General features: G+C 36.8%; 1 protein-coding gene across 8 annotated transcripts in view; it reads left to right on the top strand.

Annotated features, from left to right (window-relative positions):
* Lcor (ligand dependent nuclear receptor corepressor) overlaps window positions 1–15,599 on the top strand; it is a 126,483-nt gene that overhangs the window by 33,792 nt on the left and 77,092 nt on the right. The gene's annotated exons all lie outside the window — the stretch shown is intronic.

The raw sequence follows: 15,599 nt of genomic DNA, 5'->3' as shown, positions 1-15,599 counted from the left end.
TAATTCATGAAAATTGTGTTTTTGTGGCATACAACATTTGATACATGTATACATGATGGAAAGACTTAAGAGGCGTTTCTTAAGGGCTAACAAACGAAGGATGTAGGTTGGGGATATAGCTTAGTGGAAGAGCACTTGGCTAGCATGTGTTCTGAGTTTGATCCCCAGCACCACAAAAAGTTTTTTTTGTTTGTTTGGCGGTACTGGGGTTTGGCTTCAGGGCTTCACTCTTGTTAGGCAGGGTCCCCTTTCACTTGAGCCACTCTGCCAGTCTTTTCTTTTTATATTGGGTATTTTCAAGATAGTCTTTCTCCAACTGTTTTGCCCAGGACTGGCTTCAAACCAAAATTCGCCTGATCTCTGCCTCCTGAGTAGATAAGGATTACAGGCATGAGCCATTGGTGCCTGGCAAAAAAAAGTTTTAGAAAAGGAATATTAAAGCCATAATATGTATAATATGACTAATATATATTATGTATCATTTAAAATGTTTAAATGTATAAGTGTTATTAAATATATATATAATAATTTACCCTGTTCATAATAATTATAAATCCAACAATTGCAACATAACAACGTTAAGTTCTTGGGATCTTAATCCTTCTGTTTGTTGTTTGCTCATTATTGCTGTGAAATTTGGTTTTCTATAAATTTTACAATTTTTATTTTTTAATTATGGGGAGGTTTTTTTGTTTGTTTTGGGCAGTACTGGGGTTTGAACACAAGGCTTCATGCTTGGGAGTCAGGCACTCTACTCCATAAGCCACATCTCTAGCCCTTTTTTGCTCTCATTATTTTTGAGATAGGATCTCATTTCTTGCTCAAGGTGGCTTAGAGCATGATCCTCCTACTTTATGCTTCCCACCCAGCTTTTTACTGTTGAGATGGGGCCTCACAAACTTTTTTGCTAGGTCTGGTCTGAAACTACTTTCTTCCTGATCTCAGCTTCCCATGTAGCTAGGATTACTGGCCCGATCCATTGGCGCCCAGCTATAACTTTTGATTTTTTTTACTTAGGAAACTGAGAACAAAAGAAATGCTGCAGTATTCTGAAATGTAACTATTAATTCCAACTTCAGTAATTTAAGGGCATGAAAACTTTGTGCTGAACCAAGACCCTCACACATGTTAAACGTGTCCTCTACCATTGATCTAGATCCGTTTCCAAAGATGATTGATTTGGTTGTTTAGGTTCTCAGAGTATGGTCTATGGAATTCCCCTGGTGGTTCCTGAGGCACTTTCAGGGATGTGTAACTTCTTTTTTTATTAATGACACCAAGATGTCATTTATCCTCCTGTCTCGAGTTGCCTTACATTGTGGTGATGGTAGATAAAACCAGTGCTACACAAATCAAGGTAGCAGCACCAGATTTATAGTTGTCATTGTACTTTTTCACTGTTGTGCGCTCACAATAAAATAGGCCATTTTTACCCCGTAATGCCCAAGGTGAGTCAATAAAGAATATTCAGTGAAATCACAAGGCTTGTATACACATAGCCTTAATAAATCTGTGATGAAAAGAAAATATGCATAAAAATACTTGGGTTGAGTCATGAGCTTCATTAGCTGTTGTTTTCATGTCTACTCAGATTTTAGTGTTTGGTGTACATTTTCTCAAAACTGAATGAAGTGAACCTGTTGTAGTATCAAATGGGGTGGTTGGGGTTGAATCCAGCATTTGTTGTGACTGACAGCATTCTAGCTTTTTTTTTTTGGTACTGGGGCTTGAACGCAGAGCCTATACCTTGAGCCACTTACCAGCCTCACCACCACCCCCCCACTTTTTGTGATGGGGTCTCGCGAACTATTTGCCCGTGGCTTTGAACCATGGTCCTCCTGATTTCTTCCTTCTCAGTAGCTAGGATTACAGGCGTGAGCCACCAGCACCTGGAGAAAATTCATGGTTCGATCTGTTTATCTTTTAGGTCCTGGAGTAATACGGTTCCTTCTATTTTAGTACAACATTGAGTGTAAGAGTCAGTCGAACATGGAGTGATACAATGAAGGATAGTAGAAATCACTTGGGAAGATAAAAGTTGGAAGAAAGTTTGAGCTATAACCTTGACTAAGTAAGATCAAGACTATTGAGATTTCAGAGAACATTTTAGGCAGAAGAAGCAGGGTGAAAAGAGGGACCAAAATGAGGGAAAGTAAGGTATTTTTGAGAGAAAGAATAGTTGAACTGAATGTTTTTTGTGTTTTTTTGGCAGTACTGGGGTTGTGGAACTCCAGTCCTCACACTTCGAAGCAAGTGCTCTACCTTGAGGCACTCCACCAGCTCAAACTATGTGTTCTTAAAGGGACCTAAGAGAGAGAGTGTTGAAAAAGTTTACCTTGGGAAGGATTTAAAAGCCATACCTTTGAATTTTATTCTGCAGGCAGTAGGTAATAATTAAATGGAATTTAACAGGGAGAACTATTAAGAATTTGCTTTATATAGATAACTATGTAGGTCTAATACCTAGCCAGAACTTTGGTATAATTTAAGATTTTCTAAAGCATGATGAAGTTTATTGCAATCAGGGCCAGGCTGAGTTTTTTCTTTTTTGTACTGCCGTATTTTGTGGTATGTCGGAAGTATGTATGATTCCTTAAATTTGTCAATTACATACTTTAATGTATTTGATTATATCTTTGGTTCTATTAAAAGGAATCTGTTTCCTTTCAGAATCATCTCTCAGACATGAAATAGGAGTGGGATAAGATGAACATTTATTATAATTACAGTGCCAAATAGTTCAGATCAGCTAATATTTTTTGAGAGTTTACCACCAAGTTTTTTGCTGCATGGTAGAGATTAAACTATAAATAAGTCCGGTTCTTAATTTTCATTCTCTTTTTTCCTTTCCTTTTCTTTTCTTCCCCTTCCTTTCCATTTTTTCCTTTTCTTCTTACAATACTGGGGTTTGAGCTCAGGGCCTCATGCTTGCTGGGCAGGTGCTTAACCACTTGAGCCACTCCACCAGCCCTTTGGGTATTTTCATTGTAGCATCTTGTGAACTATTAGTCAGGCTGGCTTCAAACTATGATTTTCTTGATGTCTGTCTCCTGACTAGCTAGGATTACAGGCTTAAGCCACCAGTGCGCAGCTCTTTTTCTTTGTAATTTTTAAATGTTGGGATGCTTCAGTATTTAGTCTTGCTCCTTCCTTTCATTTTTGATCTCATCTTGGTTGTTAGGTTTTAAATTCTATCTGTACTTGGCTGATTCCCTGTTTTATATCCCTAGCTCAGTGTCTCACTTTAATTTCAAACTCAGCCTATCTCGTTGCCTCCTACACGTACTTTGATTTCTAAGCAGACTCTCTTAGAAAGACTTAACATGTCTAAAACTGAACTAGATTTCTATCTGCCAAACCTGTTTCTTCTTCAGTCCTCTCCATTTTAGAAAATTTATTAACAAAAAGCTTAGGTATCATTTTTAACTCCTTTCTCTGGTTTTATATTAATATATCATTAAGGCAAACTGATTTTTTTTTTTTTCGATATTGAGACACTTCACCAACCCAGCCCTTTTTTTGTGATGTATTTTTTTAAGAAAGGATCTGTGAACTGTTTGTCTGGGCTGGCTTCAAACCGCAGTCCTCCTGATCTTTGCCTTCTGAGTATCCAGGATTATACAAATGAGCTACCGGCACCCGGCAAAGCAAACTGCTTCTATTTTCAACATGAATCCTATGTCCAGTCACTACTTTCTCCATTGCTACCACCCCAGTTAAACTCATTACTGTTCTCTTGCCAAGACCATTGTAATAATAGTTTCCTAATAATTCTTTATCTTATCTATTCTTTGTGCAGCCATCTGATAATCTTAGTATAAATTGGATTATGTTATCTCTACCACTAACTACCAAATATAAAGCTGTAGATTTCTGTTAAACTCCAGTCACCTTCCTTAATCTTCCCTTTATATCTCTGATCTTATCTCCCACTGTCCAACTTACTTTGTTTAGTCTTACCAACTTTGTTGCTGTTTGTCAAATATACCATACTTTATACCATTTTACCTCTGCTTAAAACATTCTGTTTTGGATGACCACGTAACTTGCTCCCTCATTTCAATCAGTGCTCAGAAATGTTTTTTTCCTGACCTCTCTGTTTTAGTCTAGTTTGTGTTGCTACATAAACTACCTGAGGCTTGGTAACTTATAAATAAAAGGGGTATATTCCCTTCATGATTCTGGTGGGTAGAGGATCCAAACAGTAATGCATTAGCATCTTGGTACTACCACTGTGATAACATGGGAGAGAAGTAGAAAGGGAATTGGCTCTGTGCAGAAGGAGCATGTCTGCAAACAAGGGAGTGAGAGAAGTGTAGCAGAGGTGCCAGTCTTGCTTGTAACAACCTGCTGTCACGGGAAAATATACTCAAGGACCTAATCACCTCTCACTAGGCCCTACCGCTTATGGGTTCCACCACTGTTAATGTTGCCATACTGGGGACCAAATGTTCCAGCACATGAACCCTTCAGGAACACACTCAAACCATAGGGCTCCAGATGCTTTCTTCCTTCCTCACTTTCTCTCCAACATTTCTCAGAGTTATCAGTGAGGAATTACCAGGGTTTAGTTGTCTTCTCACTTTATTGTATTCCTTTTCAGGTCTTTTTTTCTGTTTACTGTTAACCACTTATTATTTGTCATCATTATTTATCCCCCCCTTCAAGAAGTTTCAGGTTAAGGGCTTGTCTATTTTGTTTACAGCTACAGCTCTAGTGCCTAGCTCATAGTAGAATACAATCTCAATTAAATACACAACTCCATCAGGAAAGAGCAACTCAGAAACAATGGAAAACTTTACTAAGCTAATTATTTCTCAAACTATGTATTATGAGCTTTCCATCAATATAATGGGATGCCTGAGGCAATTAGCTTGTAAAGGGAAAAGAGCTGCTTTGGGTCATAGTTCTGGAGATTCCAGTCCAAGATCCAAGTGGCCTCATTGCTCTGGGCCCCTGGCACAGGCAGCACATCATGGCATGAGCATGTGGCAGAGCAAACCACTTACCCTGTAAACCAGGAAGAAGAGCAAAAGAGGACTGGTAGGGTCCCACAATTCCTTCTATGGGTACCCATCCCTATTCACCCCAATTTACCTATGGGTCCAACCACTGGTGACCAAGCCTTCAACACATGGACCTTTGGAAGACACTGCCAACATTCAAACCACAGCAGTGTTTTAGCATCAGGACACTTTTTTTTTTTTTAATGAGGGGGGCAGTGGGCAGGCAGGAAGACTATGATATCCAATCTTCAGCAACATTGTTTTACTGTGATCTATCATAAGTTTACTACAATATACAATAGCACTCATTTGTATATTACTGTTGATTCTGATACTTTTTAGGGAATAGTGTTGACAGGATATTACTGTTACCTATAGTCATGCCCTGTATTGCCCACTTTTTTATTGTTAGAAATGTATTGCACTGAAATACTTATCTCAAATACACTGGACTGCGGATGAGTCTACTTCTTGGCTGGGACTAACCCTGGAAAGAAGGGAGTAAATGGACAAAAGGAATAGGAGATGACAGAAGAGGTAGACAAAGAACCTTCCTTCCCCCAAGAACCTTAAAGTTTAGTGTTTATCTCCATGCTTTCATTTTCAGAAATTCCATTTTATCTAGAGTGAGGAAAATTACTCAGCTTGTAGTTTCATTAGTTAGCTTTATGATACCCAAGCAGTATGAGGTTTTCTTTTTAATTTCTACCAAGGGCAATGGGGACTGCTTATCTGCCATGTTATAATTTGTAATTTTGTTATATTTGAGAAATTATGTGATATCAAAAGGCTAGTTTATATTCAGTAATGCCTTTTTTTGGGGGGGTAGGGGGAGTGCCCTGGGATCACAAGGCCTTGCACATGCTAGGCAAATACTGTACCACTGAACCACACAGCCCAGCCAAGTAATGCTTTTAAAATGAATATGTATTTTATTTTTCATGGCAAGATATATTCAAAAGAGTAATGGCTGTATATATAAGCACATTTTTATTTAATTTTGAACAGTGCTCCTATGGATTTACTGACCTTGTAATGACTGAAGTCCTCTAAGAAACTGGTATAATAGACTCACTTCTAATCAACTTTAGATTTGCATTTAAATGGCTTCTTTCCAAGCATAATTACTCTATCCAAGACAGTTTTATTTAACAGGAAAAAGAAAGACCTGAAACTGCCCTTAGATTTCTAAAGAACTAAATTCATCTGACATAGGTACTTATTTCTTTGTGATTTTGATTATTTAATATTTTAAAATCTTGTTTACAGTATTATGTATATACACAGTTACATGAAATTAATTTGGAAATGTTCTAGCTACTAAATATGTGTTTAGTTTCTATCTTTAATTTGTCAATACCACTATTTTTCAGAACATTATATTTCTATGTTTACTGTGATTACAGCTTGTACTCTCTTTGCTGCTTGGCGCCAACAGCAAATCTGGTTTTAGTCCGTAGATAGAGAACTAGGTTGAACAGGAACAGAAAGCTATCCTTTTTCAATTAAATATCAATTATCCTTCTGTTTCATTTATTTTATTTCTTCAAGCCTTCAACATGCCAGACACAAAAAATAGTCTTCATAAAATCTTTCACCCATTTAAGTAAATACAAGGATGTAGGAATTGGGAGAATATTTTTGCATTCATCTAACATTTATTGATCACTTACCTTTAGGACTATAGTTTACGGAACAGGTTGATGTTAAAATATGAATCTAAATCTAGTGGGCTAAATGCCAAATAATTGAATAAAATATGGTTTGTAAAGGCAGTTTTGTATTTATTTTTGGTGGTAGTGGGATTCAAACTTAGAGCCTTTTGCTTGCTTAGCAAGCACTCTGCCACTTGAGCCATAACCCTAGCTCTGGAGCAACACTGATGAGGATGCTCTTAAATTTGCCCTGGGGCTTGCAGATTTGAGATAAGGAGTGCTTTGCAATTACCTAGATTGAAGGTTACAGGAATAACATGCTGTGCTTAAAAGGCATGGAGGCATTGACAGGGATATAATGAATGCTGTATAAGTCATTACAGCTCTGTAGACCAAAAATGATGGCGGGGAGACTGATCATGGAACCAGACCTATGATCTTGTGTGTAATCGGGAAACTTGAAGTCTTCCGTATTGTCAGTAGAAAGTCACTAAATGGTTTTTAAAGCCTGGAAAGAATGAAATTTAGTAGCAGTGGGAAGAATGGATTCTGTAGAGGTAGTAGGTTAGGGGTACTTTGAAATAATAAGGTGAATTAAAAGTTGAAAGGAATCATTAGTAGTCAGTGTGATAAAGTGAAAAGAGCCTGGGTTTTAGAATCACAGGTATGGTTTTAAATCTCTTTGTAGTTGGGAATAGTTCAGTTTCTTTGATTTACAGTTTATCTGTATTAATTAGTAATAATACTTGTTTTAAATGTTCCTCTGAAGATTTTGTTACAATAGGTGTGAAGTACTTAATACAATGTTGCATGATATCAAGTAAGGAATAAGCGGTCAGTTAATGATGAATGTTAAGTAAGGAATGGTGGCAGTCTAAATTTAGGGATGGAATTGGATGTTTTAAAAGTAGAATGAATAGGACTTTGATTGAAAGACTAGGTAATTTAGAGAAAGAATGTAATCATAACTGACTGAGATTTATAACCTGATGACCTGGAAAGAAGTGGTTAGTGATGCCATTTTCTTGGTAAGGAATTCAGGAGGAGTGAATTGGTTGAGATGAGGGAAAAGAAATAATAATGTCAGACTTGAATTTGAGGTATTTGGGATGTCTCGGTGACAATATGAAGTGTAGATAGTTAGAAGCATAGTCTGAAATATCTTAATGGCCTGGCGTATGTTTTAAAAACATTATCTTCTATATACAAAACCAGCCTAAAAGGATAATATTTGTAAAACATTCCATTTAATGAGAAGAACCCATTGCATATTTATTAATAGCTTAGCAGTATGGGGACATTCTGGCCCTTTTTACTTAGCAAAAATGTTTTAAGTTTTATTTAGACATTATAATTTTATTCCATTATATAGACATGCCATATTTTTTTATCCCAGATTACTTCTTCATATGAAATAATTAAAATTTTAGTTCTTGATCATCCCTGTAACTTTTTTTTTTTTTTTTGGCAGTACTGGGGGTTGAACTTATGATCTGCCACTTCAGTGGTTCAGTGAGCCCACTTCTTTATTTTTAAAAGTATAAAACTTGAGAATAAGCAAACAAGTCTTTCATAAGTTAAGCACAACAGAATAAACCCAAAGAAAACGGATAATGGAAAGAAAAAAAATTACCAGAGCAAAAGTTAGTAACATAGAAAACAGAGATACAATAGAAAAGAGCAAAAATCTGGGTTTTGGGAGAAAGAAATCAGATAAAATTGATCAAGGAGTAAAAAGACACAAATAAAAATATCATGAAAATGAAGACTGCAAATAACAAAAAGACTTTATCTGTCTTTATCTCTGTCTGCTTTCTGTCTATCTGCAGTGGTGGGGGTAAAACCCAGGCCTTTGCACATGGTAGGCAAACAGTCTATTTCTGAGCTATATTCAGCCCCAGAAAAGGTTTAAAAGACGAAAGGATTCATAGCAGCCTACCATTAGCGTGCGCACACACACTAGAGTTTCTCTTTTTAGTAGATCTTTGTTCGAATCATTGTTTTATTCAGTTAAACTGCTTTGACTCACCCTCATAAAAGAGTGAATGGCTGCTTCACCTTCAAAATTATAGCAAAGCTAGAAATGTCTTTCTTTAATCCATGTGACACATAATAGATTGGTTTATGAAGTATTTTCCTTCCTCAGAATTTTGTAAGGAAGTTTCATAGTCTTTTAGCATTTGCATTTATCAGCAAAATGATTGGCAGTCCAAATCTCTTTTCTCTCATTTTAGGTAAAAATTTCTTAAATTTTTAAAGGGAGGTAGGGGGAAAAGAAGGGGGTGAGGGGCAGGGGGGAGAAATGACCCAAACAATGTATGCACATATGAATATATGAATAAAGGAAAAAAAAAACTTCTCTTCTCCTATTTTGTATTTTTAAAGTTCTACATACTTCACTCTCCACCATTATTCTGCCTCAGGACTTCATGGAGCCTAGTAGATAAGAGTACTCAGTTTATTAATAAACATTAGAAAGGATTCTTTTCCTTCTTTTCATTTTACAGATATCAAATATTCAGGCCCCCTTTTCATCTAAGAAATGCACTGTTAAAATGACAGTATAGAGTGTACTAACACAAATGTAGATGGTATAGGTCACTTGTCATTACCTCTTGGTGCAGTCAACGTGGTAGACACAGCAAATATAAGGCTGCTGCCAGCAAACAAAACATACTGTTTTATAGCAAACTCTAAAATAACAATAAAATTATTCTCTAAAATAACAATAAAATTATAGTATAATTGATACTTTAACAATACGGATTAAACTACATAGATCTACTTACATGGAGGGGTGTGTGTGTGTGTTTTTCCTTGTGATCTGTGACAATTAGAAGAAGACACTGCATAGCCTAGAAATATATAAAAAAAAATTAAGAAGAGTTTAACATACCAGGAATGCATAAAATATATGTGAATAGTCTTTATCATTTACCACCATAAAATATATAGAAATCTATTATAAAAAGTTAAGAATTACTAACACTAAATACTAATTACTAATACTAAACACTGTGCTATTCACAGGTGAGAAAAATGATTACAAATGTAAATAATGATGTATTAAACCAGACTGCATAAAACTAATTTATGTTAGACTTTTTCACTGCTGTTACAACCATCTGAGAAAAACAACTCAAGGGAGGAAAAACTTACTTTGACTCACAGTTGCAGAGATTTCAGTCTATAGTGGGAAGAGTGGAGCAGAGCAGAGAGCAGTTCATATCACAGTGGCCAGGAGAGAAAGAATGAATGAATCTCTGCATCTATGATATTATGACACCCACTTGCTAGGCAAGCACTGTACCTCCTGAGCCACATCCTCTGCCCTTTTTGCTTTAGTTATTTTTCAGCTAGGGTCTTGAATTTTTGCCTGACCTAGACTGCAGTCTTGCCATTTATACCTCCTACGTAGCTAGGATGACAGGAGTGTGCCACCATGCCCATCTCATTGGTTGAAATGGATTCTCACTAACCCTTACCCCCAGGCTGGCCTCAAACTGCTATCCTCCCAATCTTTGCCTCCCAAATAGCTAGGATTATAGGTGTGAGGCACCCTTGCCTGGCATTTTTTCCTTTAATACTGAGGAATCCTCTATAAAGAGGATTAAAACAATTATAAAATTGTTTTTTCTTAATTTTTTCTTAATTCTGTTTATGAAAAATTTTGTCATTCCTTGTGATTTAAGTTGATTTTCTTCTGAAAATGTATCTATACACAATGGAATTTTATGCAGCCATGAAGAAGAACGAAATGTTATCACTCGCTGGTAAATGGACAGAATTGGGAGAACATCATTCTGAGTGAGGTTAGCCTGGCCCAAAAGACCAAAAATCGTATGTTCTCCCTCATATTCGGACATTAGATCAAGGGCAAACACAACAATGGGACTGGATTTTGAGCACATGATAAAAGCGAGAGCACACAAGGGAGGGGTGAGGATAGGTAAGACACCTAAAAAATTAGCTAGCATTTGTTGCCCTTAACACAGAGAAATTAAAGCAGATACCTTTAAAGCAACTGAGGCCAATAGGAGAAGGGGACCAGGAACTAGAGAAAAGGTTAGATCAAGAAGAATTAACCTAGAAGGTAACACACACGCACAGGAAATTATTGTGAGTCAACTCCCTGTATAGCTATCCTTATCTCAACCAGCAAAAACACTTGTTCCTTCCTATTATTGCTTATACTCTCTCTTCAACAAAATTAGAAATAAGGGCAAAATAGTTTCTGCTGGGTATTGAGGGGGTGGGGGGGAGAGGGAGGGGGCGGAGTGGGTGGTAAGGGAGGGGGTGGGGGCAGGGGGGAGAAATGACCCAAGCATTGTATGCACATATGAATAATAATAAATAAATAAAATAAAAAATATTAACTAGCAAAAAAAAAGTTGATTTTCTTCTGTATGTTAGTGGTGTTTTGTCATTTTTGTGCTAGGTAATTGTAAGAGTGATTAGTGGATCAGATAGGGTCCGTCTGAGTACATGGCTGGCAGTGGTTCATATAGCAATGAAAAGAGCACTCTCTCTTCATTCTCTCTCTCTCTCTCTCTCTCTCTCTCTCTCTCTCTCTCTCTCTCACACACACACACACACATACACACATACACATCATGTTCTTGGTCATTTGCGTGCTCTCCCTCCGCGCCCCCGCCCCCCCCCCCAGTCCAGTAGCTGGAATTACAGGCATCTGCCACACATCTAATAAGAACTCTTAATGATTGAGGGGGGGTGGAGAGGGAGGGGGCGGAGTGGGTGGTAAGGGAGGGGGTGGGGGCAGGGGGGAGAAATGACCCAAGCCTTGTATGCACATATGAATAATAAAAGAAAAATTGAAAAAAAAAAAAGAACTCTTAATGAATATAGTTATCCAACAGTGGAATGAAGTGTCAAAAATAGTGAGAAGAGCATGGTTGAACATTATTCGTTACCTGTAGAAGTTTATCCATACTTCTTGGGTTGAATGACACACGGAGAAAGCAATTAATTAGGGATTAATTACCTTGTATAACCTTGGAAAGAATATAATGCTTTTGCTTTTTTTGTGGCTCACTGATGTTCACTGTAGTGGTGATAAAGAGCTGCAGATACTGTAAGTCCTTTTGTTTACTGTTATTATCAGAAGTACCTTTGAACTAATAGTTCTCTCAATTTGCTAGTATCTGTGCTAGTTATCTTAGAAGATAGATTCCCAAGACTCAGGGCCATGGTTTCATTGTATCTGTTTTATATTTGTTTTCATTTCAAAGTAATCTTAATTGGCTATATTTGATATGTTGTTATTCTGTTAGTTTTCACAACCTGCTTTCTACCTTTTAGTTGGAAATAAAAATAGTAGAGATTGTGATTTAGGTTGAAGGGGGACCGCTGTCTCATTTTCCAGAGTTGTATGATTAAACCAGAGGCTAAAAATGAAGTTTGTAAAACACGAGTATAAGAGAACTATTGTAGGAAATGGGAAAACTGTTCTAGCCTTCCTGGAGAAAGACAAACACATGAAAACAAAAAGAAAAACAGAAGATTTAAGTAACTTATGACAAATAATTACATAGGAAGTACTACAGATGGTAGAATGCAGAAAAGAATTCAGGCGAGTGGCTTTTATTTCACAAGGGGCAGGGATCTGAGAATTCTGAGGGTAAGAAAATTAGAAACCAAAGCTCCATGAGAACAGGCATCATGTCTGTTCGCTATTGCCTCTGTCCCTTGTAGGTTCTCAGTTAATACATGTTGAATAAGTGAATGTATTCATTGAACAGACAGAAGAATATGTTGAAGAAAATACTTTATTTGGGGAAAGGTTTGAGAAAGTATTAGGAGGTAGAAAGCTATGGGATGAGCAGGAAAGTTGTGAGAAATAGGCCTGCTAAAGGGATATTGGGGTCAAATGATAAGCAACTTTAATGTTGCACTTAGGAATTGGGCCGGGGGTCCTTACACCCATCCCTTTCCTCCCAGGGCCTTGTGCTTGCTAGACAAGTGCTTTACCACTTGAGCCACACCTCCAGCCCCTTGGGAGCTTTTTTTTTTTTTTGTCTTTTTTAAAGTAGAGTAGCCTTTGAAGAAGTAGTGACATTGTAATGGTAGTGTTTTTAGGAATAGTCTGAAGAAAAACTGCAGGTTGTAATGAGGAGGAGAGTGGAGACCAGCTTTGAGATCAGTTGTGATTTTGGATAGGAGTCCTTTGGAAAGTAGTCCAGTCCAATAAAATAGCTTTAAAAATATGTGATACCTAATGTAAAAGGTACTTTTTAAAACCCTAGTTTGGACATAGTGACGTGGCTGTCTTTTACAGTATTTAGTTTTCCATGGCATTTTGTTATTGATCTTCATGGCTTTTCTATGAGATCCCGGTATAAATTTTGAATATATTTGTTCTTTCCTTATTTGCCTTTTGTTAATGTCAAAGACAGCACACAAGACATTCCCTGTTGCTATGGAACTGCTAGATTCAATATTTATTATTAATAAAACTGAGTGGCATTAATATCCAGTGAACAGAGGGAATTAAAATAAGCCTTTGCAATATGCAGTCAATAATATTTGTAAGGTTTAATGTATTATAGTAAGTATGAGCAGAAGAGAAATGACTTGTATCTAGTTACTATTCTGAGCAAAACTAGTTGTGATTAAATCTTTTCATTTATGACCAAATTTATTGGCGTTTGTGGCCTTTTGATCTTCTTTCCCTTTTCATTCACTCACTCATTTTTTGAGACACAGTCTCAATTCATAGCCCAGGCTCACCTGGAACTGTCCATTCTCTTGCCTCTACCTTCCTTGTCCTAAGATTACAGGTGTATACCACCACACCCAGGTAGTCTTTCTTCTGTACTGCTTTTTGATCCATGATTTGTTTTTCATTAGTGTCTATGGATTGCTATGTTCTTAAACAATTTTCTTACTTCAGATGCTATTCTTTATAATTTAAACTTTTTTTTTTTGATCTCCCAAAGTCTTTATTTACTTTTTCCTGTCCTGGTATTATTTTTTGCTATAGTTACATCTTTTCAAAAATTTATGCTTAGACGAGAGCACACAAGGGAGGGGTGAGGATAGGTAAGACACCTAAAAAACTAGCTAGCATTTGTTGCCCTTAACGCAGAGAAACTAAAGCAGATACCTTAAAAGCAACTGAGGCCAACAGGAAAAGGGGACCAGGAACTAGAGAAAAGGTTAGATCAAAAAGAATTAGCCTAGAAGGTAACACCCACGCACAGGAAATCGATGTGAGTCAATGCCCTGTATAGCTATCCTTATCTCAACCAGCAAAAACCCTTGTTCCTTCCTATTATTGCTTATACTCTCTCTACAACAAAATTAGAAATAAGGGCAAAATAGTTTCTGCTGGGTATTGAGGGGGGGGAGGGAGGGGGCGGAGTGGGTGGTAAGGGAGGGGGTGGGGGCAGGGGGTAGAAATGAACCAAGCCTTGTATGCACTTATGAATAATAAAAGAAAAATGAAAAAAAAATTTATGCTTAGAGCCAGGGATGGTGCCTCATGCTTGTTATCCCAGCACTTGGGAGGCTGAGGCAAGATGATCGTGATTCCAAGGCCTGCCTGAGCTGTGTGGCAAGTTTCAGGCCAGACTGGAAACTTGGTATAAAGAAACCCTGACCCCAAAAACAAAAGAAGAATTTATGTATGGCATGAAGATTTGGAATTTATTATGATTTTGTATAAACCCAGGCAAAAGAATATCAGATTTTCTCCTCAGGATAAGAGCTACCTCTAATCTCTTAGATGTATTTGCAGCATTGGAAACAGGTTATGGGATTTATTTTTTTAGACAGAAAGTAAGAGGGAAGGATGAAAGAACAGAAGAAAGGAAAAGAAAAGAATATTAGTTGTTACTGAGAATGGTCTCTAGGGCCAAAGGTAGACAGTATCCAGCAGTTCCTTCTCATTATTTTACCACTACCTCCTCATTTCAAAACTCCTTACTCTAGCTCTTTCTCCTCTCTAATTTGAGGAAGAACAAGGGGCCATAGTGATTAAGTGGGAAATGTTTTAATTATACTAGGTAAATAATAAGCAGGCATAGGCACCTCCCATTTGTTTGAGTGGGTAGTTTGATCTTGCTAGAACAATTTCAATGGCAAGAAATGAGAGGTGAAAAACAGTTGCTTCTTAATAATAAATGAAAAATCTACAGTTTTTAAAAAAATAGCTTAGAATTATCAGCTCTAAATTACAGTGTGGATAACACAGACACTAAAGGCTACTTTATTGGAAATGATGGCTTAATATTAGGACAAAGAAATCCCTTAAATTACAATGTTGTTCTTACAGCCAGATAAACAAGTCAAGTAGTTTTTAACAATTAAAAAAGCCCACAAGTGATAGTAATGTGACAAACTTAGTTTTTAACACTGTTTATCTTTTAATAATTCTGATAGAATTTCTGTACACTTGAAAAGTAATACGTATACTGAGTGTAAAAGACGTTAATTCTTTCTAAAGCTCATGCTTAAAGTGCATATGCATTCACAGATCCCTCATATTAAGTATTTGAGCTCCTACTGTGAGGTCCATGACACAGTTTAGGAACTAATGCTGTAATCCACTATTCCTTGTATGTTGTATAAAGGTACAGTTCTAATTTGTTTCCTTGTTTTCCTCTTTACTCCCTCTCAAGAACTCATAAAATAAAAGATGTTTTAATTGTTTTTTATTAAATGAATCAGTAATATTGAGTATAATAGGTTAGAAAACCTTTATGCTTTTTAAAACTTTGTTTCATTTGCATTGGTAAACGGATATAATAGTTCTAAACTTTGTGCAGGTGTGAATTTTTTCTCATGTATTTTTCTGTATGTATTATTCCTGGGCTTTATCTTTACAAAGGATCCAACAGGTAGTTATTGTAGCAACGTCAAATAATTACAAAGGCCTTCTAAGATATTGTGGTGAGTTAGAGAAAGAAAGAAAGAGAGA

The sequence above is a fragment of the Castor canadensis genome, chromosome 7 (assembly GCF_047511655.1).
Source record: "Castor canadensis chromosome 7, mCasCan1.hap1v2, whole genome shotgun sequence".
NCBI lineage: Eukaryota > Metazoa > Chordata > Mammalia > Rodentia > Castoridae > Castor > Castor canadensis.
This window is presented reverse-complemented; position numbering and strand designations above follow the sequence as displayed.